General features: G+C 39.0%; 1 protein-coding gene across 1 annotated transcript in view; it reads right to left on the bottom strand.

Annotated features, from left to right (window-relative positions):
- SUSD6 (sushi domain containing 6) overlaps positions 1-12748 on the bottom strand; it is a 62091-nt gene extending 49343 nt beyond the window's left edge. Inside the window, exon 1 of the mRNA XM_070931263.1 lies at positions 12564-12748. The gene's annotated coding sequence lies outside the window, so the exon portion shown is untranslated. The remainder of the gene's footprint in view (positions 1-12563) is intronic.
- Positions 12749-22780: the final 10032 nt, after the last annotated feature.

Below are 22780 nucleotides of genomic sequence, written 5' to 3'. Positions count from 1 at the left end.
AAGGATTGCTGATTCTCAGAGTATTTATCTTTGATTGAAAAGTCATTTATCAGAACTAAGCTGATGAACTAAAAGATATCCACCATCTTTTCTATGGCCGAGGATGCCATTTCCAGCTCAGTGTCTGGACATGGTTGCAGAGAAGCTCTGAACTGTACCGTAGTTACCCAACAATGTTAAAGTATTACACAGTATTTTTATACTGCTTTACTTATCTTTTACTTTGACATGACTTCTGAAAAGATAAGCCCTATCTCATTAAAGTTTCAAGAGTGTCAGTAAGCATGTGGGTACAGATTTATGTCTTTTGATAAAACCTCCATCAAAGGTTTTTGAGCAGCCTGAATCATCATAGAATAAAAAGAAAGAGTCTCATAAAGATTGATATCCTCTTAAACACTGAATTCTGGCAGTGGAGGGATATAACAGCATGTTTCCTCCAAGATGAACTTCTAGTGGCTGCATGCATATGCAGGCTTCTTGACAACAGTAGAGAATTGCCTTCTTTTGGGATGCTTTTTGGCTTCTCAGTCAAGTCTACAGATCTGATTATCTTCCACCTAAGTATTAACCCAGTCAAATCCTACTAAGCTTCACCAGTTGCTGAGAATGCTTTGTAAATAGGGGGAGGTATTTTTCCTCCTTCTCTCAACATATTAAATCCAGGATGATCCAAAGACACTGAACAGTGAAAGACTAACTGTAAACAAAAGGAAGTACTTCCTTATATTACAAATAATTAAGTAGGATCATTCACTAACACAAGATGGAGTGATGCACAGTAATTTGAAAGTCTTGAAGTGGGAATGAGAAAAATTCACAGGCAGCATGATGATCAGTGACTATTGGTAGAAAATATTTCTTTAGATGCTGTTTCTGGAGAGCATGAGTGAAAAGAAGCTATTACAGCATGAACACATGGTGTGTCATACTGGGAACAGAACAGTGGAGTAGGACATTCTTGCCTGTGTTCTTGCCATTCAGAAAAGTATCTCATGTGCAACTAGAAATATTCTTTGATTACACCAATTTGTGATTATCTAATGAAATGCCTTAAACCTCACATTACCAAAAAAAAAAAAAAACATCCTGGAAGATGTAAATCTAAGCAAGATATACAATTTTCCGAGGACACTGTTAGTTACAAGAGGACAGTGAATAATGGACTAATGCTGTGGACCTAACAAATACATATGGATTTTTAAATCATTTCTAATATTAGTATTTCCTGGATGACAAATGAGGCATTCATTCATTCCATTATAGTCAAAAGTCTGGTTATTGGGCAGATATATAAGAGATCAAGCACCTATTAGGAAAACAGATACTGGTGCTTTTAAGGAGGCCAGACTGATGCTTGGGATCAATACTCAGTTAACTGTCTTTGATAATGTAGGAGCAATTGGATAATATGAACTTTGTTCCTTGGGCTGAACAAGGAAGTTGTCAAATAAGCTTTGTGCCCTGTACCCAAAGGATTTAGGTGTTACATTTTAGGAAGACATGCACATTCCATTGTTAAGATAACAATGGAGCCTTGGTGGCGCAGCAGACTAAACTGCTGTTAAATAGCATCAGCTGCCTGCAATTACTGCAAGTTCAAATTTCACCAGGCTCAAGGTTGATTCAGCCTTCCATCCTTCCGAGGTAGGTAAAATGAGGACCCGGATTGTGGGGGCAATAAGCTGACTTTGTATAAAAAAGAACACTGCTTGGGGGGGGGGGCACGAAAGCCCTACTAAGCAGGTATATACAAAAGTATGAAGGCTATTGCTTAACGCACTGTAAGCCGCCCTGAGCCTCCGGAGAAGGGCGGCATATAAATCGAACCAATAAATGAATAAATGAATAAATGAATAAATGAATAAATGAATAAATGAATTAAATAACTAACTAACTTTGATTGACATCTCCCTATCACACTATGCATGAGTCAGAAACATATTATATGTTTCTGAGACTTGCTCGTCTCAGAATGAGCAAATCGGCAAAAATGGACAAACACATTTCCCACCAAATCCATAGTGCCTCCAATATATATTCATTCTAGGTCGAAAGCTGAAAAACTTGTTATGACTCTGAATAAGATATAAGAGATATTTACACTAATCTAGAAAATGTATGCTCTCCAGAATCAAAGAAACATACTAAGATGCTAAATTGTATCTTATATTTAAAAAGAAAAGAACTACAGATAATCCTCAAAATTTATGTTGCGAAGTGAAACATTTGTTAAGTGAGTTTTGCCCCATATTTTGACCTTTCTTGCCACAGTTGTTAAGTGAATCATTGCAGTTGTTCATAGTTATTAAGTGAATCCGGCTTCCCCATTGACTTTGCCCGTCAGAAGATCACAAAAGCTGATCACATGACCCCTGGCCACTGCAACTGTCATAAATCTGAACCAGTTGCCAAGCATCCAAATTTTGATCATGTGATCAAAGGGATGTTGCAAATGTCATGTGAAAAATGGTCATAAATCACTTTTTTCACTGCTGTTGTAACTTTGAACGGTCACTAAATGAACTGTTCTAAGTCGACTATTTTTTATTTTTAAGGTACTCTCCATTCAAGCTTTTGTGTACCATACTTTTCGGAGTATAAAACGCATCTTTTTAAAAGGGGGTGAAAATTTAGGTGTGTCTTATACACAGAATGTAGCCCCGCCCACCCACTGGCCCCCACCCTTTGGCCTTTGCCTCCCAGCAATTTACCCCCTTGCAGCAAGCAGCAAGAAGAAACAGCCCATTTTAGCTTCAGCGCAGCCTAATTAACATAAGTTGATTGTCCCTTGGATCGCCCACCCGACTCTCAACTGTTTCAGGCTGCAGGGATTGCTATTGCCTATTGCTGCACAGGCCTCTGCTGCTTGTTGCAAAGAGGTAAATTGCTGGGAGCAGATTTTTTTTTCTTGTGCTAATCAAGCTATGCTGAATACGAAAATGAAAGTAAAGCAGGCTATTTGCTGTAACGAGGCAAAATTGCTGGGAGGCAGAGGCAGATTTCTTTTTCTTCTTTTCCTCACCCAAAAAGATAGGTGCGTCTTATAGTCCGGAGCATCTTATACTCCAAAAAATACAATATTTAAATGCTACAAATTATTTAAGAAAAAAAATAGTCTTCTGCAATACCTTGTTTCCATCTTCTTCTTCTGTGTATCTAAAAAAATATATTTTCAGGATAAGAGTTCAGAACAATAATTCAAGTTTATCTATACTAGAAAAGAAGTCGAAATTAGTTATGTTGGATTGCTGTAATGGTCTATAACCAAACAAAACTTTATTGATTGATTGGTGGGTGGGTGGGTTTGCTGTAAAGTCTCCTTTAAGTTGTGCTCTATTTATGCAAGCATCCATAAAATTTTCTTGACAGAACACAGATATTTTTGGCCACTGCCTCTTTCCAGAACATTTTTAACTTCTCAGTTTAGCCTACAGATCTAGTATTTCCTTATAGTCTCCCATTGAAAAGCTACCCAGTCCTGCTTAGTTGCTTGAGATCAGGATGCTGGACCGTATAGCCATTGTTCCCATTTGAAATAGTTGATTCAAGAAAAATATGGCTTAAAGAGCTTGTCTTCAGGCTAAGGTGAGTCCAGCTGTTTCCTTTAAAATAATAAGATTTAAATTACAATATGCTTTCCAGCCTACCATAGCAGATTTAGAAATTGTGTGAAAGACTTGTACTGATATAGCAACATCCATCCTTTTAATAATATCTCCCCTGCTAGGTACAATCCTGGTGACACTGAATCTTTAGTTCTGCATTCCAAATCTGTATTCCAAGCAATTTAGATTTTCCACAAAAAAACTGCAAATACAATTTCATTTTTAGTAGATCTCAAATGATACCAAAGATTATCCAGACCACAGAAATCAAATTGTCATCTGTATCTTTACAGCTCTGGCAAAATAATGGTCCTCTAAATCATTAGCTATGGAAATCTGTTAATCATTTTGTTGATGAGGTATACTCCATTTGTCATAGTCCACAAGCTAATAGTTTGAGCCAAATTTGAAGCATAGACTTAAAATATTTAATGGATGTGATTAAAGGAGCACAAAACAATTAGAGAGGTAAAGATTAATGAAATATGTTCTGATTAATTTCCACAGATATTCAAATATACATGAGCTAAAAATTAAAGACAGAGACTTTAGGTATTTATACAATATAACAGAATATGACTAAAATGAAATATATATTCTGATTTAAGATATGATTATCTGGGATTACAGAAAAGCCCCAAATGTGACTTCAAAATGTCTGAAGGACCAGGCACACATGTTATTTTTATCTTGTATTGCAACTGCCTCCCTATACATACTACCTCCTCAGTCTTCAAAACTAAATAGGTTCCTTTGAGAAATAACATAAGTACTTCTAATCTCAACGTCCCAGTAAGGAGAATTACAGCATGTAATCATACTTCCCACATAATCTTAGCCATTCAGTTTATTTCAGCATCCCTCATAATTACATAGCTACAAAAAACTAAGCAGGGCAAGAATAGGTTTCAATTATAAAGGTGCAAGGTGACATTAAAGCAGGGGTGAAATCTATTTACCTTCCTTACCGGTTTGGAAGCGCACACACCACTCGTGCACGCGTGTCACGTGCGCACGCACACCTTCTGCACAGAAGATAAAAAAAACAGGAAGTAATGACACCCGGGTGGCAATCGCTACCGGATCGCTGAATCACAGGGAAAAATCGCTACTGGATCGGGCGGTCTGGTCCAATCCAGGAGCATTTCACCCCTGCATTAAAGAGCTTACATTTGCACACCTGGACTGTGGGACATTAATTCACTGGAAACTGCAGCTTACACATTTCAACTGACAAGTGAAATGATAATTCATCTTTTCACTTTAGAATGTTTACATTTCTTGCAATCAAAAACAATGCTTATACCAACGCAAGTAATTTCTTCAATTTTTTTTTAATTTGCTGCCCAAACTGGTAATCTGATATGAAAGCTGCAATGTATACTCTATCATTTAATCAATATTAAATGTAATGTCTTCCATAAGCAGCAACAAGCCAACAAACAGAAAGCAATCAGGTGTCAGCTGAGGCCAAGTTGAAAATAAAAGTGAGCTAGTATGCTCTTTTTAGCATTGCTCCTGAATTCCCACCTCCTCACCAGAAGCTAACTTCGCTGACAGAACCATATTAGGAAGTCTTTCCATAGTGAACAAAACTTATTTACAAACCCATCACAGAAACAACAAATCCATCAGATTATTCCAATGTTTGGATGTTTTACAAATAAAATAACACTCTATATAACTACTTTTCTAATTCTTCAAATGATGTAGTCTACGTAAATACTGATAACAGAATCATTGCAGCTATTTTAATATTCCATACTGTTAAAAAATTGCCGCAGTGGAAAACTAAAGCATTTTCATAATCTTGTGAAATTTCAATTTCATTTTTAAAAATTTTATTATGTACTGTATATCTCTCCAGTTATTCCTTCAAAATATCCAAGGTAATTTGTTTCAAGGAACTAACTCAGAACCAAAAGTTTACAATTACCAGTTTCCTGATAAAAGCGTGCTTATATATTTTCATCAGAAAAATATTCAGTCTGTTCCTTTGAATCTTTTCTCCAGAGCATATGTATCTACAAAAAAAAGCAAATTGCTGAAAGATCCAGAAATTAAAAATCTGAACTGCCACAGAGAAAAGTGAAAGTATTGCTTTGCAGTATTACTTTGCATTAACTATCCAAATTTACATGCTATGTCAGCCAATAGGCACTAGAATTACAGAATTCTGTGGTTAGACTTTCCCCTTGTAAGGATTTTAGTAGTGCAACGGTATTTCATGAATCTGAGGAGAAAGTATATAGGTAGTCCTCAACTTACGATCACAACTGAGTCCAAAACTTTTGTTGCTAAATGAGATGTACGTTAAGTGAGTTTTCTTGGCAACCTTTCTGTGGCAACCTTTCTTGCCACAGTTGTTAAGTGAGACTCACTGCATTTGTTAAGTTAATATCACAGTTGTTAGGTGAATCTGGCTTCGCCGTTGACTTTGCTTGTGAGTAGGTGGCAAAAGGTGATCACATGACCCAGGGACACTGCAACCATCATAAATATGAGTCAGTTGCCAAGCATCTGAATTTTGATCATGTGACCATGGGAATACAGCAATGGTCATGTGAAAAATGATCATAAGTCACTTTTTTCAGTGCTGTTGTAACTTCAGTCAGTCACTAAATGAACTGTTCTAAGTCAAGAACTATTTGTACTGTCTAATGTGGGGGGGAAAAGTGAAGTTTAAAATTCCCAGTCAGTCACAAAACTCACTAGATATTCTTGGGCAAATTAGGGTTATGAAAAAGTTAAATGAATTTACAACTTAAGATTTATTTTAAAAACACATATATTACACCCTGAAATAAAGATACATAATCATAAAAAACCCAAAAAGCTAATATAGGACTACTTGCTGAAAAAATGTAGCCTTGGGTTGCTTATAGAATAGTAATAAGGAAGGCTGCATATCTCTCTCCAGGAAGAGTTTTCATAGAATCATAGGGTTGGAAGGGATCTTGGAGATCATTTAACCCAACCCCCTGCCCTTTAATAAAGTGTCAACCTTGCAAGGTAGTCCAGACAAGAACCACAGACAGCTGAACTAATTCTTCTTTATTGTAAGGATATATTAATAGAATTCTTGCAAATCTGAAAGTACTTTTCTCAAGTTGGTCCCTCTCCTTTCAGGCTCTCTGAAGCTGAGATCCAACCACCTTCTCTAAAATGGGAAGGTTGGAGACTTTGTGAACATTGTCCAAGGAGAATCTTGATAAGGGAGCATATCACCACCTCTTTCAGAGAAGGACTCCCTTCTTTCTCAGAGAGGCCTTTACCACCACATGGCTCCAACTACACACTCCCTCTCTAGCAACTTTGATCAACCAGGAAATGCAAGAATCTCACAACTGCTATCGTTGCAGTGTCCCAGGGTCATTATGATTGCCTTTTGCGATCTTTACTTCCAACTTCCAACAAGCAAATTCAGTGGGGAAGCCGGCAAAATTGTAAATAGTAACCATATGATACAGGATGCAAATTCTTTTCCCGTACTAATCGTAATTCCCATGGCATTCATGGAATATACAGTATGAAAGAAAATAAGCAAATGAACTATAGTTTCTAAAACATTAAAGTGCTTCCAAAGTTTTTGTGTAGCAGGAAAACATTAAATGAAAGGAGGTAACCGTTAATGAGCTATTTTGATCCAGTAAAAGTATCCTGTTTGCAAACTTTAGACTATGGAACAAGTACTCATAACCGTTTCCTGTTTTCATTCACTCTCTGTGCTACAAAACAACATTGTATCATTAAAAGCTATACTTATGTTTGTCTACGTGATTTTGGAAAAATTAGACTCAATATTAGACACATATAATGTATGTTTAAAGCATAAATATTTCATGGCAATAAAGAACTCCTAGTAAAAAATATTGCCACAATTGCCTTTTTCCCTCTTATACACAAATGAACAGAACTAGAGAGAATTAGCATTAGCTAATGATACACAACCATATGGCAAGTTTATCAAATCTAATTGTTTTAAAAAAATCAAACTCAACATTTTTTATTATAATGAATAGTAATTATTCCTAAATTGTGGAACATATAGAAGCAGCAATGACTGGTATTTTTTTGGGGGGGGGTACAATCTATTTTAAATGTCTGTCCCTCCCTCATTTGTATACAAAGAATCTATTTTAAAATGCCCTGTACTTTTTTCCACATAAAAGCAGTAGCCAAAGATGCAAAAAACTGAAAGTATATTAAAAACTATTACTTAACAATTGGTCAAATGGAATTTTTTCAGGCTGGAAAAATACTGACAAAGGAATATTTTATAAAAAATCTTCTGATATCACCGATCAACTACAATACATTGCATAATCAGGAAATCCTGCAATCAAAACACAACAAAAACTCCTTATTACAGTTATTTCCTAGCTAACATATTGAGGTAGTAGAAGCAAAAGAACAAATATGAATGCTCTAAATTATTTTCAATTTATTAAGTGCCTAAGTGTGAAAACTGTAGGAAATGTTAAAAAAACAGGAAGAGCTATATAGTTTTTGCGTTTAACCTTAAGAACATATTAGTCAGTATGATAACCTTGAAAGATGCACTTTGTGTATCAGATACACTGTCAAGATTTCTCTTACAATAAGGAAGTCTCATATACTCTGTGTCTAAATTAGCAATGTCTCAATAAGAATGGAATACTAATAGAGACAAATAGATGGGTCATTTCAAATATTTTACAAGCAGCCTTTTTTTTAAAATGCATGGACCCAGCTTATAGTCACAATACAATTGCAGTTCAAGCTATTTTATTCATTTCATTTGTTAAATTTGTATTCTGTTTTTTCCACAGACACGTTTATTTTACTATTTATCAAATTTTGAAACTGCTCATCTCCTCAGCCTCCAGAGCAGTGTTTCTCAACCTTGGAAGCTTGAAGATGGGAGGACTTCAACTCCTAGAATCCCCCAGCCAGCACTGCTGGCTGGGGGATTCTGGGAGTTGAAGTCCACCCATCTTCAAGCTACCAAAGTTGAGAAACACTGCTCCAGAGGGAGGCTACATGGAGATCTCCCTCAATTTTGTCAATAGAACAACTTTATTGGACAGGCTTCACTGAGAGGGTCAACTTGAACCTGGGTCTTCCAAGTTGTAATTCAACAACTTAACTGCAATACAACATTGACTATTACTTCAAAAAGTTATGTCCAATCCCAAGGAAAAAAACATATTGTGTTTAAAGTATTCCTACATATGTCAAACACATGTGGCCTAAATCACATTTTTGCCTTTTCAATTTTTAACTCTGTACTGCCTTATAAAATAAACATAAAGTGGATAAAATATTATCCACTCAAGCTAAAAACCAATCTGATTTTGTCCAAATCATCAAAACTAATATACCAACTCTCTCCATAACCATCTCATTTAAGACTACAATTTGTTTTGCTTGTTTTTTTTAAAATAAAAAATTTTCCCCATAGTTAAATTATACTTTTTGTGCTTTTCAAAAAGACAGAATAATCAGCAACTATGATACTTTGCTCCAGTTTACTGTAGTAGTGGATAAAATAACAAGGAGTTAGTTTCAAATATTAACACTTGAATATGAAGTCTGAGAACTACTTTTTCTTTAGGTGGGAAAAGGAAGTCCAGAAGGAAAACAGTGTAAACAATGTTTGATTAGCCTATGTTACCTGACTCAAATCATTCACACCCTAACATACTTCACCATTTATGAGTTTCAAGGTTCAGGCAGCGGAAAAAAAACAATTGCTTTTGCCAGAACAGAATAAGGACAGATATTCTGCCTTATTGATATTTTATTAAACTTGTATCTGATATTTCTACCATTTTTATTTTAATAAATAAAAATAACATTAGAATTTTAACTTTTCAGAAGTTTAATTCAACACTTCATTGGGCCTTACTCATGTTTTCATTTACTTCTTGCTCTAATTCTGGTACCACCAAGTATATTTAATTAGTAAAGTAGGCAAAGTATCATTAGCACATAGCTTCAGGACTAAAGCAGCAAAATGTAGCTACTATCCTTCAAGTCAGCATTAATAATCTTGCCAATGTATAATTAAACTTTACAGGCTGAAAACCTGCATTTAAACAAAAAGTACATCCTCCTTAGTTAAAAATACAGGGTTGGAGTATCCAATCCAAATATTCATTACAGAAGAGGGGAAAGGCACTTTTTGCAGGTTTCCCCTTCTGAGGATCAGTCCCAAGAAACTGGGACACTTTAGTATGAGAGTCAGGGTAGTCAGATAAAGATGAAATAGACTGAAATAATATCACCGCTCATTTCCTCCAGTGGAAACCCTAGTGATAAACCCCCTTCATAATGGAATGCTATAAACCTACAATAGTGCTAATAAAACTTCTCTCTCTAAAAGAATTTAACATTTTGAATTACAATGATAGAAAGGATCCTGCCAAGCACAGCCTTGTTACACAAGTTGCAGATTCACAGGAAGACCAAAAAAAAAGCATAAGGAAGCAACTTGGCAAGACTTCTGAGTTACCGAGAAATTCAACAACTATTTCCACATTTTGCTTTTTCCCAGTTATGACCAATATTTGATGCAACAGTTATTCAGAAAGCCCCAAATAAACGTTTCCCTCCAAAAAAGGAAATTTAAAGCCTATTAAAGAATCTTTCTGTAGAAAATCTCCCACTCCCAAATTCCATATGTTCAATCAAAATTTTTCTCCCAACTCTGGAATTGACAGTGAGATATAGTTGGGCTGCATAAGGAACATAATAAGAGGAAAGATCCCGAGTTGGTTTCCATCTTCGCCATTAAGAATGTGGCAAAGACCAAAAGGTATTTAATTGATAGTATATGTTCTTCATAACTATCAATTATGAGCATACAATACAAATCAGTATCCAGACATTTTGCTTTACCTGCTCAACAATCAAGCTTAAAACTTAAGATGCCCTAAATTTGCAGTAATCATGTTTAAAACCCATTTGCACTAAACCTATACTAAACTATTTTGATTGAATCACAAAGTTCCAAAATCATTGAGGTTTTTAAACTTCAAATTTGTCACTAATTTCTCTACTGAAGTGGTAAGAAGTAAAAGTGTTCTTGCTAACAGGACATGATGCATATATGCTAGCTACCATAATCTTTCAACTCAAGTAAATCCTCAGAGACATGCAAATACAGAAAATCCCAGGCGCCCATTTAGCCTTTGACATAAACTGATTTGGTTAAATATCTAAATCATGTAGAAACTTCAACAGGATATTGTAAATTCAATACAAAAATAGCATGAATATATCCAAATTAATATATTATGTTAAATTTATACTATAGGAATACCATAGATATACATTTACCTACATATACCAAAACTATTTTTAGAAGCGACTTGATAGAACACAATACAGAAATATATTTTTAAAAAATCAAATAATGAGAATGTAAACCACTATGAAAGAAATCATCAACATGTGCTACAACTAATAAGACTGTTGGGAATTAAACATCAACTTCTAGGCCTTAATCTTACTTCTTTCCCATATATTAAAGTAGAATAATTACAAGGAATAAATTAAAGCAATGAGATGTAGAACAATACTGTAAGATTAATGATCAATATAACACTACAAATGATAATAGTACTGTTTAGAACAAAAAGTACAATAGTTTACAATTAAATGTTCAAAAGTATCCAAGAGATATCACCATTTGATAGCATCAGGTTTTCACTTGCATGTTTTGAAAATATGGATGAAAAACAGGCTTTTCAATGTGAAGTCTGAATAAGCAATGCAACCTTTATACATATTTATATAAAAGTCTGACTCAGAATTGCAATTTAAGCAAATCAGAGTATATTCTATCTCTACAGGTTGACATTCATATCAAACAAGATTAGAATCCGATCTACTATTTGTTTCTGTTTCAGTAACCAACTACCTGATACAATTAGCAAGTCTTACATAAAGCTTCTCAGAAAAGGCTGTTATGGAAATTGATTTCTTCCTAGCTTTTATTAACCCAATAACTGACTTACTTCCCCCTCCCCCACTTACACTTTCTTTTACCTTTTCGGGCTTATTACAAAACCGAAACTATATATGAATTACCTTTAGAATTTCATTTTTAAAAGCCCAGATATTTTTTGCAGCCTAATAAAACAAAGATGTTTATCCAGAAATTTTCTCTTTAAAAATAACAAATGAAGCCACAGGAAGCCCATTTACTAAAACATCACCCAAGCAAGCTGCAGAGTGAGACACAAAGAAACCGAAAAGCATTCCACTTCCCACTCCACCCGCTACGAGTATATTTCATATAATACTTGTTCTGTTAAGTCAGCCAGCCAGCCAGCCTAAGATTTTCCCCTTTAGCCATAGCCCAGCAGAACTGCTACAAGAGCCTTAATTCATCTCCGTTTCAGAATCTCCGTGGTTGACGTAGACCGTCCTCCAGGAAGTGCTCCAAATCTGGCTTTTCCACACAGAGCTTCGTCCAGACAAGTTTCGTTTGCAAGTTTCCCAAGCAAGGGGATTTCCACCCCCACCCCCGGCCTCCCTTTAAGAAAAGGGGAAGCAAAACTGCGGCCCGTTTCCACCGAGGACAACCCACCACCACCACCCCAAACCCTGGCAGGGATTCACAGATGTTGACCTTCACCTCGACTCTCCAATCCACCCTTGACCTTTGCAAGCCATCCTCCGCTGCATCTGCTTTGAAAGGGAAGCCCTCCAGCAGTCTCGCCCTTCCCAGGCTCTGGAAAGCAGGTGCGAGCGCCTGGCAAGGCAACAGCCGAGCAACTCTCGACTGTGGCGCCCAACAGCCGTCTTCCGCGCTATCTGTCTTACACCCGTTCGGGTAACAAAGAGCCAGGAACCGAAGGGGGGGAAAGAGAGGGAGAGGGAGGTGCCTTCAAAACCCTTCCACCCCCGCCGCCGAGACACTCCTCCTCCTCCTCCTTACAAGCCAGTCGCCACCGAGCTACTCACCCAGCGGCCGCGGCAATTCGGCTGGTTCAGGACTGGGCAGCTGCTTCCCCAATTCTACGGAACCGGGAGCCCGGGTTACTGCAAGGCCTGCGTGCCCTTGGCTGCCTGGCGTCGAGAACGGCCGGGGGAGGGGAAGGGAGCCGTCTCCTCCTGCCGCAGGGGCTCGCGGCGGCCACTGCAACCAACATTCACGGCCAGGACAGCCCCCCCCACCCCCGCCCCCCCGCGCGCGCGCCGAAGGGGAAACCCGGCCACGGAGCGTCCCGCGTTGGCCCGAAACCCCGACGCGCGAGAAGGCGCCGCTTCCTCCGCCGGTCGCTCGCGCCGCTGCTGCTGCTGCTGCTGCTTTGCCCTCCTACTCCCTTCAACTCTGCTGCTCCGGCTTCTCAGCTGCCAGAAGCAACAGCCTGGCTCCCCGAGGTGGCTCCGCCCACTCTGTAGCGCGAGCGGGGCCTCACGCGCCGGGCCTGCCGAGGAGGAGTGAGGAGGTGGGGGGGGCAAAGGAGGCGGCCCTTACGCGCGCGGGTTTAAAGGGCCGGTGAATGTGGCGAGCAAAAGGCCGGAGTGAGAGAGGCTGGAAAGGGGAGGGGGCGGGGCCTCGCCAGCTAAGCAGCCAGCGCCTCGCTGCACGTGGACTGCCAGCGTTGCTACACGCTGTCCGCTTCTCTTTCCCCCCCCACCCCACTCACACCCTCTGCCCCCCCCTCACCGAATAGGGATGTCCCCGCGAACGCGGAGGGAGCAGGTTTCCTTCACGAATATCGAGGATAAACCAAAGAAAAAGGCGTGTTTTTTTTTTTTTTAGTCGGCCCGAAATGCCCCCGTTTTGCATTCCTTTTATTTTGGGACGTTCTCATAAAACATTCCTCCTCCCTTCCTTCTCTCGCTCAAGGTAAGCAAAACTTGGGAGATGCCCTTTTCGTGGGTCTCCTCCATCGACCCCCAGGAGAGGTGCTTTCCAGTGCAAAATAGCGTGGCACGTAGGAACAAGCTGGCAGTCCGAAGTTTTGAAGTCTTCCCGAGAATTTCTCCTAATCCTTTTAATCCCAGCCCTGGTTTGGTTTTGCTTTTTTTTTTTTCTGTCGCTTCCATTCCGGGAGAAAAATTCCCTTTTACGAAAACTTTCTTTGGTGTACAGGACTTTCTAGAGCAGGTTTTTTTTTTTTTAGCTTGTTGCAGCAAAAGCAAAATTGGATCTAGTTGTTTAGTCTTTCATCTGCCAGAAATCTGCTTATTTTTCATTCGGGCCTATCTCATATTGAATTGTTTTCAAGTAGAAGAGTATAAAACAGAAATTCGGGTTTTGCTCCAAAACCTGGAATAAACCCCATTTGCAAGGATTAACAGAAGTTCAGCTTGTTCCAGATTTTGGCTGAACAAGATAGTGTTAGAGCCCCTCCCAGTGGCATCCACTGCAAGTAATTAGGAAACCAAGGTGATGTTTGTGATGATGTCATGATAGAGAGATGCCTTCATTATATACCTTCTGACAGGCATGCAAGTTGTTGCATTACAAGATGATAATAAGCACATTTCGTCATATTGCCCCCTTCCTGCCTCAGAAGAGGCCCATAAGCCCTCCTCTTATCCTTTATCTGCCAAGAAACAGCCATTTGGATGAGAAGGGGACTCTTTAAAATCAGTAGAAATCATTGCCTGTTTTGTTTACTAACTTTGCACTTTTCCAGACAATATGAAGCAAATGCTAGAAATTTTCCAAACTCTTCTATAAAATGGAAAAAAAAATGTTTTAGTGATGAACGTCTATGGAGATTCTCAGTCAGCCAGGTCATGGTTGTCCCAAAGGTGCTTTTTCAAGAGGCAACTAGACTTTCTGGTTTTTCCTTTGAAGATGTTTCGCTTCTCATCCAAGAAGCTTCTTCAGCTCTCTTTCAGTTTTAGTGATGAACTACGCCATTTTCTGCGTTTGTTAGCATAGCCAGCCGGGCTATCCTGTCCAGCTCACAGGATCACAATAAGGCTCACCTCTTACCTGATACTGGCCACAAGCCTGATTGCTTTGGCTACTGGAATGTGTGAGAGTAGGAATACAGATGAGAAGCCAAACTTCCAACAGCAATGTTTATTGCAGATAATGACTCAGTAAAACCAACATGCAACTTCCGGCTGATAGCCCCTTTTAAAGGAAAACTATCAGCCTTTAACCAATAACATTAAAATATGTCCCGCACTTGCGTGGCAGAAGATAAGTCTCTGCTCACGCCTGTGCGGACATAACAGCTACCCTGCATTTTTCCTGAAGAGATAGACTCTGCTCCCCACTGTGTCCTTTCCCATATTCTGTCATCATAAAATGTGTCCGTGTTCTTTGAGCTAGGATGAGCTTCCTTTCACTGACTTCAATGGGAAGGCAATTTCTGATGTCACGTGGGCTCTAGTTATGCTACCATAAGAACATGATCTTTGATTAGAGGAATATAAAATATTGCCTGAAACATGTTCCTCCATGTGCCTCTCAAGTTCTGCCCCCAGCTCCACCCTGTTGTTGCCTGTCTCAATTGACAGAATGTTCCACCAGCATATTTCACTAATTGTCATGGTGTCCTATCTCAACTTCCATCTCATTCCTTCCCCTCCTAAAAGTTTTTCAGCCTGCAGATCATGAATAAACCTGAAACTTCAAAATACTAGTGAGCAGAGCCTTTTTAGCATGTGATGATTTCAGAATAAAAAATCGTACAACTATTAGGTTCAAAAAAAAAAAAAAGACTGCATCATAAGATGTGATACAAATCAGAATGCAAAACTGTGTTCTGATAAAGTTTTGTTTTTGTAGACTATTTGAAAAAAAAATTGAAAACTAACCATTAAGAGAAGCTATGACTATACTGTATCCCTTATTATACAATCCTTGTTTGTCAATATTGAGTGAATACCTACTGTATAAAAGAATTGGTTGGTAACCAAGTTTTTTCTGTAACCACAACCACCAAACAAGTTTATTTTTAGCAGTGTGGTCAAAAGATGCAAAAATTTCTTACCTATGTATATTTGCCTAAGATAGTATCTTTAAATGACTTTAATTGCTTAAATGAAGGGTGAGTCCTACCAAGAAAACAAGGGCATTCATTTAAGAAAGCCACATCTGAAGATAATTTGGCAGATTTTTTTTCCCCAACATTTTTGATATTTGGTTTTTCTCTTTCCTCAATTATAGTTATTATAAGCCAGAAACCCAGTTCAAAACACAGTTCTGAAGAAATGGGGAATTATTGTTAGAACAGTACAAATGAGACATGTGACATTACAAGCCAATTATACTTTTCAAGGTCAAAAAAGTCTCCCCATTATATTATAGAGTCTGATTTTCTAAATGGGGGATTGTATTAAGATAGGGCTGTAGTACCAACAGCCGCCTTTCAGTAATCCATTCCTTTGACCAAAGAGTAAGAGAAAATAGATGGGACAGTGAGACAGGTATACTACCCAGGAGTGGGGGAAAAATGATCCAACCAATTCAGTAGGCTGTTTGCAATCATACCTCCTTAAGAAGATCTTAGGTATATAAAGTGATACTTCTGATCTTGGGGAAAGAGACCCAAAACACTCTTAAGAGAATTGTACTCATTCAACTACTCAGAGCAAATTACATTGATGAAAACCCTCTATATTATACAGATAGTTCTCGACTTTTGACCACAATAGAGCCCAAAATTTCCATTGTTAAGCAAGACAGTTGTTAAATTAGATTTGCCCCATTTTATGACCTTTCTTGTCACAGTTGCTTAATGAATCACTGCAGCTGTTAGTAACACAGTTAAGTGAATCTGGCTTCCCCATTGACTTTACTTATCAGAAAGTTGCAAAAGTTGATTACATAACCCCCAGGACACTGCACCCATCATAAATACACGCCAGTTACCAAGCATTCAATTTTTTATCATGGGACCATGGAGATGCTGCAACAGTCATAAGTGTGAAAAACAGTTATAAGTCACTTTTTTCAGTGCTGTTGTAACTTTGAACAGTCATTAAATGAATGGTTGTAACTCAAGGACTACTTGTATAGTGTTTGTTATATTGTTTGTTAATATTTCAGGCTTTACCAGGGATGCAGAACTTAAGGGGCCTCTATGGCTACAGAAGCTTTTCTTTCATTCCCCAGATTATCTCAAATTAGTAATTTGTAATGTGGGAGAAGGAAAAATATTAAATACTAGGAGAATAATTGAAATCAGTATTTGATCTCTGTAGATTAAAATAAATGAAATAAAAACTATTTTTGTCTTCATTCAACCCTCCTCTTTGTCTTGTGACTCCACCTATTGTTTGAGATACCGCCCATAGCATTCTATTCCAAAGTCAAACAAGGCCTTGGAGAGAAAGAAATTGCACATATGACATAACCCTTATCTATTTTATCTACTCCCAAGAATTGGCAGTGGCCATCCCTAGCTTCTCTTTCATTCCTATTGGAAGTAATTAAAAATCTGATTTGAATATTTAATATGCAAAGCTCTATCACTGACATGAAACCTTTCTCAACAGAGCCATAGAGTGTTATATAGAATGCACTTTTGTTACTCATTTTCTAATCTTTGGAATACGTTTCCTGACTGCAATTGAGAACGTAAAAGGGATTTTTTTTGTGTTTCAATCTGTTATTTTGTTTAATCCTCCAAATTACTTTTTTATAATGGTAAATGCACATATAATTCATAATGGTATTCTTTTTTCTTTTTTCTTTAGTGAAACTGATTTATTCAGAAAGACCAAATTTTTATAATAGGATATAAATCTGTTTCGGCAACAGAACGTAAGTGTTCGCTCTGGCTTTGTTTCCTTCCTTTGTTTTGCTTTTCACGTTTCCCCCAGAAACCCCACATCTAATAAATATGGAATAATATTCTACAGTAAATTACATAATGGCATTCTTAATTCCAACAGTAATGCAAAAATTATAGTGAAGCATTGGCTCACAGGAGCAGGGGCAACCTAACAACTTGGATTTAACATAGGGCATGCAAACAATTATCCAGTTTTCTTACCTATCCACAGCTCAACAGCCTCCAGGCACTGGGAGAGAATTGCAATGGCATCATTTGGTTGGTCTAAGATAGAAATGTATAATTATCAGTAGGTATTATCAACATATTGATGATACCCTTCTCATGTTGATGTGTGATCTCCCCCAGTGACTTCAAATAGATGTTTGGAGCAGTGGTGAAATCTGAACCGGTTTACTACCGGTTCACTGGCTGCGGATGCGTGCTGCGCACCAAACGTGTGCTATGCACAGTGCGCACCAAATGCAAGGTGTGCACACACACAGTGCGCACCAAAAGGAGGCATGGGGTAAGTAGAACAGCGCAGGGGGGGTGATCAGCTGTGGAGTGTGATCTTCAGAGCCTTTTTTTTTACTTTTAAAAGCATTTTTTAACAACCTATTAGGTTTAAAAAATGCTTTTAAAAGTAAAAAAAACAAAGGCGCTGAGGATTGCGCAGCACAGCTGTGATCATCAGAACTTTTTTTTTTTACATTTTTTACTACTGGTTCGGGCGAACCGGACCGAACCGGTAGCATTTCATTGCTGGTTTGGAGGATAGATGCCCCACAAAGAAAGGACCTTGGGCTTGTCTCTCCCCACCCACTAGCCCCATCTGGGAGGAAGGAGAAGAATCCACCCAATCTCCTCAGATGGAAAGTATAGTTGTAGTTAGGAAGATTTACTCTAGCAATTTTGTTGTTGAATATCTACAATCTTAAGAAATAAGGGCAAATCTGCTTCTGTTAAAAAGAAAGAGGATTTTTCCTACTTTTCATACTGGCAGGTGGTTTCCTAGGCTCTTGATTGTAATAAACTGCACTTCATATGCATTTGGCAATCTTTTATGCACCAGCTGCTTTCTGGGTTCCACAAACAGCACCTGCAAACATAAATTCGTAGCTCAGTTGACAGCTGCAGGGCAGATGGGTGCATGGAGTCTTATGAATCTGGAATTGCTACCATTTTCCTAGCAGTGTTTGTATCTTTAATATCAAAATAACATCTTTTACAGACAGTTTCCAGCAAATAAGTGCCATTGTGGGGAAACTTGCTGAATTTCAGCTTGTTAAAACTAAAGGGAAAATTAAGTTAGCTTGTTTTTCTGCAATGCTCTATAAATATACATGATACACAAAATGACACATTTTGTCTTATATGCCATACATAACAGAAGGCAGAATGGAGATGATCAATAAATAGAATAATGAAAGAAACTTGATGCATTTAACACAAGGATATGACTTCATTCTAATTAGGCCTAAGTGTTACCTATTGAAAATGGTCCCTATATAAACAGAGTATGTACAGAGGCAGGAAACAGCTGTATTATCAGCTAGACAATATGCACCAGGACAGGAAAGAAAAAGTTTAATTACAACAAAAGAGCCACTTAGAATTTTGATCCTTTTTATCTTGTTTCTGCAGCAAATGTCATTCCCATGTTGGTCCAGTGGGGGAGGGAGAGCAGGAGAAGTCCTCTACGAGAGTGGATACTTTAGGAAAAGACTAAGAACACAGATAACTCTTATCATGTTTCCTAAGCCAAAAGTAGCTGAAGGATGTGCATATGTACAGGGCACTCTTGTATCGACCAGAATTCTTTGCAACAGAAAATACTGGTAAAATCCTTCACAGAGCTGTCCTGAAAAGATCCAAGGAAATCCTGTGAAAAACAGATCCTTTCAGCCTGTGGGATCTTGTAGATTCTAATAGCTAATATCTTCCAAGACCTAGTTGCTATCCTCATAATTTTCTTACCCAAATCAATGTTTAGCAGAAGGATCCCAACTCCTATAATTCCCAGTCAGTAAGGGGGGAAGGAGTTGCTCCTCTCAGCTGGGAGAAGGACTGTTGCTTTTGAAAATAGTACCATTTGGTAGAGGTGGGAAAACTAAAGTTTAGAATACTTGCTCAAGTATTGGAATTTTTCAAACTCAAGCTTTTCTCACCAGGGTCCTGGTGAGTCAAGTTTTTGGCAATTAGGGCTATACTTTTTAGTATTTTTTTCCAGCGTCCAAGTGCCTTGGTGGATAAATCCTAGGGAGTCTAGTGGGGAGGACAGTGTATCAATTCCTCTTTTGTACAGGCATCAAGCATGGAAATTTTATATGTGTGTTTTTAGACTAGGTTTTACTTGGAAGATTGAGAGGAAAACAGTCTCTGTAATTGTGCTTTTTGCCAACTGCTACTTTCCACCTTTTGACAAGTGCAGTCATTAGGGAGTGTGGGGGCTTCAGACAAAGGAAGTAGGCCCTGACTTTATAAAGAAAAGCTCTCACAGATGCTGTTGTTCCTGATTGTTGTTCTTTCTCACTCATCTACTGAATATACACATGTATAAATCCATCTGTGGATAAACTAAACCCAATTCTTTGGGTGTATAACGGGTTCGGACCGGATTGGCTGATCTGGTAGCGATGGTTGTGGGTAGTTTGGAGAACCAGTAGCAAAAATCCCTGCCCCCCACACCCCGCCGCCCATGCCCACCCAATCGCCCGGTTGCCTGCTTGCCGCTTCTTTTAAAAAATGCTTTTAAAAGGTTAAAAAAAAGGCTCTGACGATCCCAGCTGAGCCACGCAATCGTCAGAGCCTTTTTTTTTACTTTTAAAAGCATTTTTTTACAACCTATTCAGCCAAATAGGTTGTAAAAAAAATGCTTTTAAAAGTAAAAAAAAGATCGTGCGCCACAGCTGATCACCCCCCTCCGTGCGCTGTTCTACTTACACCATGCCTCCTTTTGGCGTACACTGCACACATGCGCGCACCTCGCATTTGGTGTGTGGTGCACATTGCACATGAGTGAGCATAGCGCGCATGAGCAGCCAGCAAACCGGTAGTAAACCACTTCAGATTTCACCACTGGTGTATAATCATCTGCAAGTATGTATGGTCACATTTAATCATGCCCCATTTTAGCCATACACTTTAGATCAAGCAAAATGTAGACTAGTTCATTGATAAAGTCGTAATATAGTTGTTCTGCCCCAGCTACAGATCCCAAAGAACACAGCACACACAAAGTTTGTACAAAACTTAATTTACTAAAATAACTCAGTCTTTTTCAAAACAAAGGGTATTAATAAACTTTCTTAACAGCCTACAAGAAACCAAAGATAAAGTAATCACAATCTTACTAAGGTTGGCAGAAAGCCCAGAAGCAATTTGCAGAGAATCCAGACGCGGAGTAGAGTGAACTAAAGTTGTTCCCTACAACTTGCTTCAGTCGGCATTCCTTCTTAAATAGGCTAAGGGAGTGGCCAATTAGCCCCAAGCCTTACTCTCGAGGAGACCTCCTCCTGAGGAGCCACCCTGCCTTTTGGCAGCTCTGTGCACCCGTGCATCAAGAAGAGGCTCCTCCTCTTCGTCCTCTTCACTTAAAGGAGCTTCTGGAGGTTCTGAAGGCCCTGGCTGAATCCCTGCCTCTGGCACCACATCTTCTCCAGCCTCCTCATTGTCTGACTCGCGTGTCAGCTGCACAGGCTGCTGGCGCAGCACCACACCAGCCTCCTCGCTGTCAGAATCAGCTACAATCCGCACAGGCCACTGACGGGTCACAATGATAGTATACTTATTTGGGTATTGCAGCAACTGTTTTTTTTCAGAACCCAGTTACACTTTAAATGTATTATACAGTACAATTGTATAATAAAATATGTCACTAATCTTCACACCTTCTTAATTTTTGTCAGGGATGTATTGGAAGAGAGCATAACCTTGAGCCCTGTTACTTGTCATGGGGTAAACTAAGCTGTGTTTCTTTACTAGTTTAAAAAACATATATGACTTTCACTCTACAATTATCTGTTTGTAATCCTGATAGATGGGTGTGAGTAAAGACTCATTACATTGGGAGCAGGCCGGATGGTTCTGTCTAAGTCAGCTTTTGGAAAATAACTCGGGGGTTTTCAGAAAATCCGTGTATCGGAGCCTTCCCGATCAATCAATCAGAATAGAGCTGGAAGGGACCTTGGAGGTCTTCTACTCCAATACTTTGCTTAAGCTATGATCCCCTCTTTTAAGCTTGAGCTTATATACAATTTATATATAGAAGACTATTACTTTCATTTTTATTTCAGGTTTTATTTATTTAGAGGTTGCTTATTTTATGTTTATTTAATAGTACACTGTAAGCCAGTTTCTATTGCATCACTGGATAGTTGTTATTTGGGGTGATTTCTCCTCATAGCCATGTCTTCAAACTAGGATACACTATGGATACAAGGAGATGGCCAGTTTGAAGGACCTATACCCGTGATGGCGAACCTGTGGCACGAGGAGCCATATCGGTGGGCATGCAAGCTCAGCTCCAGTGCGCATGCACGTGCTGGCCAGCTGATTTTCAGGTCTTCTGGGCCTACCGGAAGTTGGGAAACATGCTGTTTCTGGGCTCTGGAGGGCCCCCGGGGGATGGGGAAGGCCGTTTTCACTCTCCCCAGGCTCCTAAAAAGCCTCTGGAGCCTGGGGAGGGCAAAAAATGGGCCTACCAGGCCCACCATGCCATCATGTGCCAAAAGCGGGGGAGCACGGGGGGGGGTCACACATGGGGGCGGGGCACATAGAATTATGGGTGTGGGCACGCACACACATGACCCCCCCCGCACTCCCCCCACTTTTTATTTGATTTATATGCCGCCCTTCTCCGAAGACTCAGGGCGGCTTACAATGCGTTAAGCAATAGCCTTCATACTTTTGTATATTTATATGAAGTCAGTTTATTGCCTGCACAATCTGGGTTGGCAAAAAGGTTAGCCATCACTGACCTATACTCTCCCACTGCATGGTGTCTTGGAGTACAGGAGCCAGTGGGGAGGGTGGCTGCCCACTGCCAATAAGCCGCTGGGCTAATCCCTCTTCCTTCCATATCTGATTGCACTGCCAAGAGCATGTCTAGTAAAGCATGTCAGATTGTATCCACACCAATAACTGTGTCAGGATAAGAGAAGAAACACTTTTTAAACACCAAGATAGCTAAGGGCATCATAAAAGACAGTCTCAGATACAGGTTGGAGACCAAATGAAGACAAAGACCCTTAGACTTCAACAAAAAAAAAAAAGTTGTGAAGTACATCTGTGCTATGGTTTTGAAAATGACAAAAGGTCCTATTACTCCCTGCCTCTCTTTCTTGCAAATACAGAATCTACAGGAATTCCATTTTATCAGTATACTAGTTATTTTTATCCTAGCACGTAAGAGACTCCTTTAAACAT

The sequence above is a fragment of the Pituophis catenifer genome, unplaced genomic scaffold, assembly GCF_029215685.1.
Source record: "Pituophis catenifer annectens isolate HBS135680 unplaced genomic scaffold, rPitCat1.0.hap2 SCAF_1, whole genome shotgun sequence".
NCBI lineage: Eukaryota > Metazoa > Chordata > Lepidosauria > Squamata > Colubridae > Pituophis > Pituophis catenifer.
Note: the sequence above shows the minus strand (reverse complement) of the source record. Positions and strands in the feature narration are given on the sequence as shown.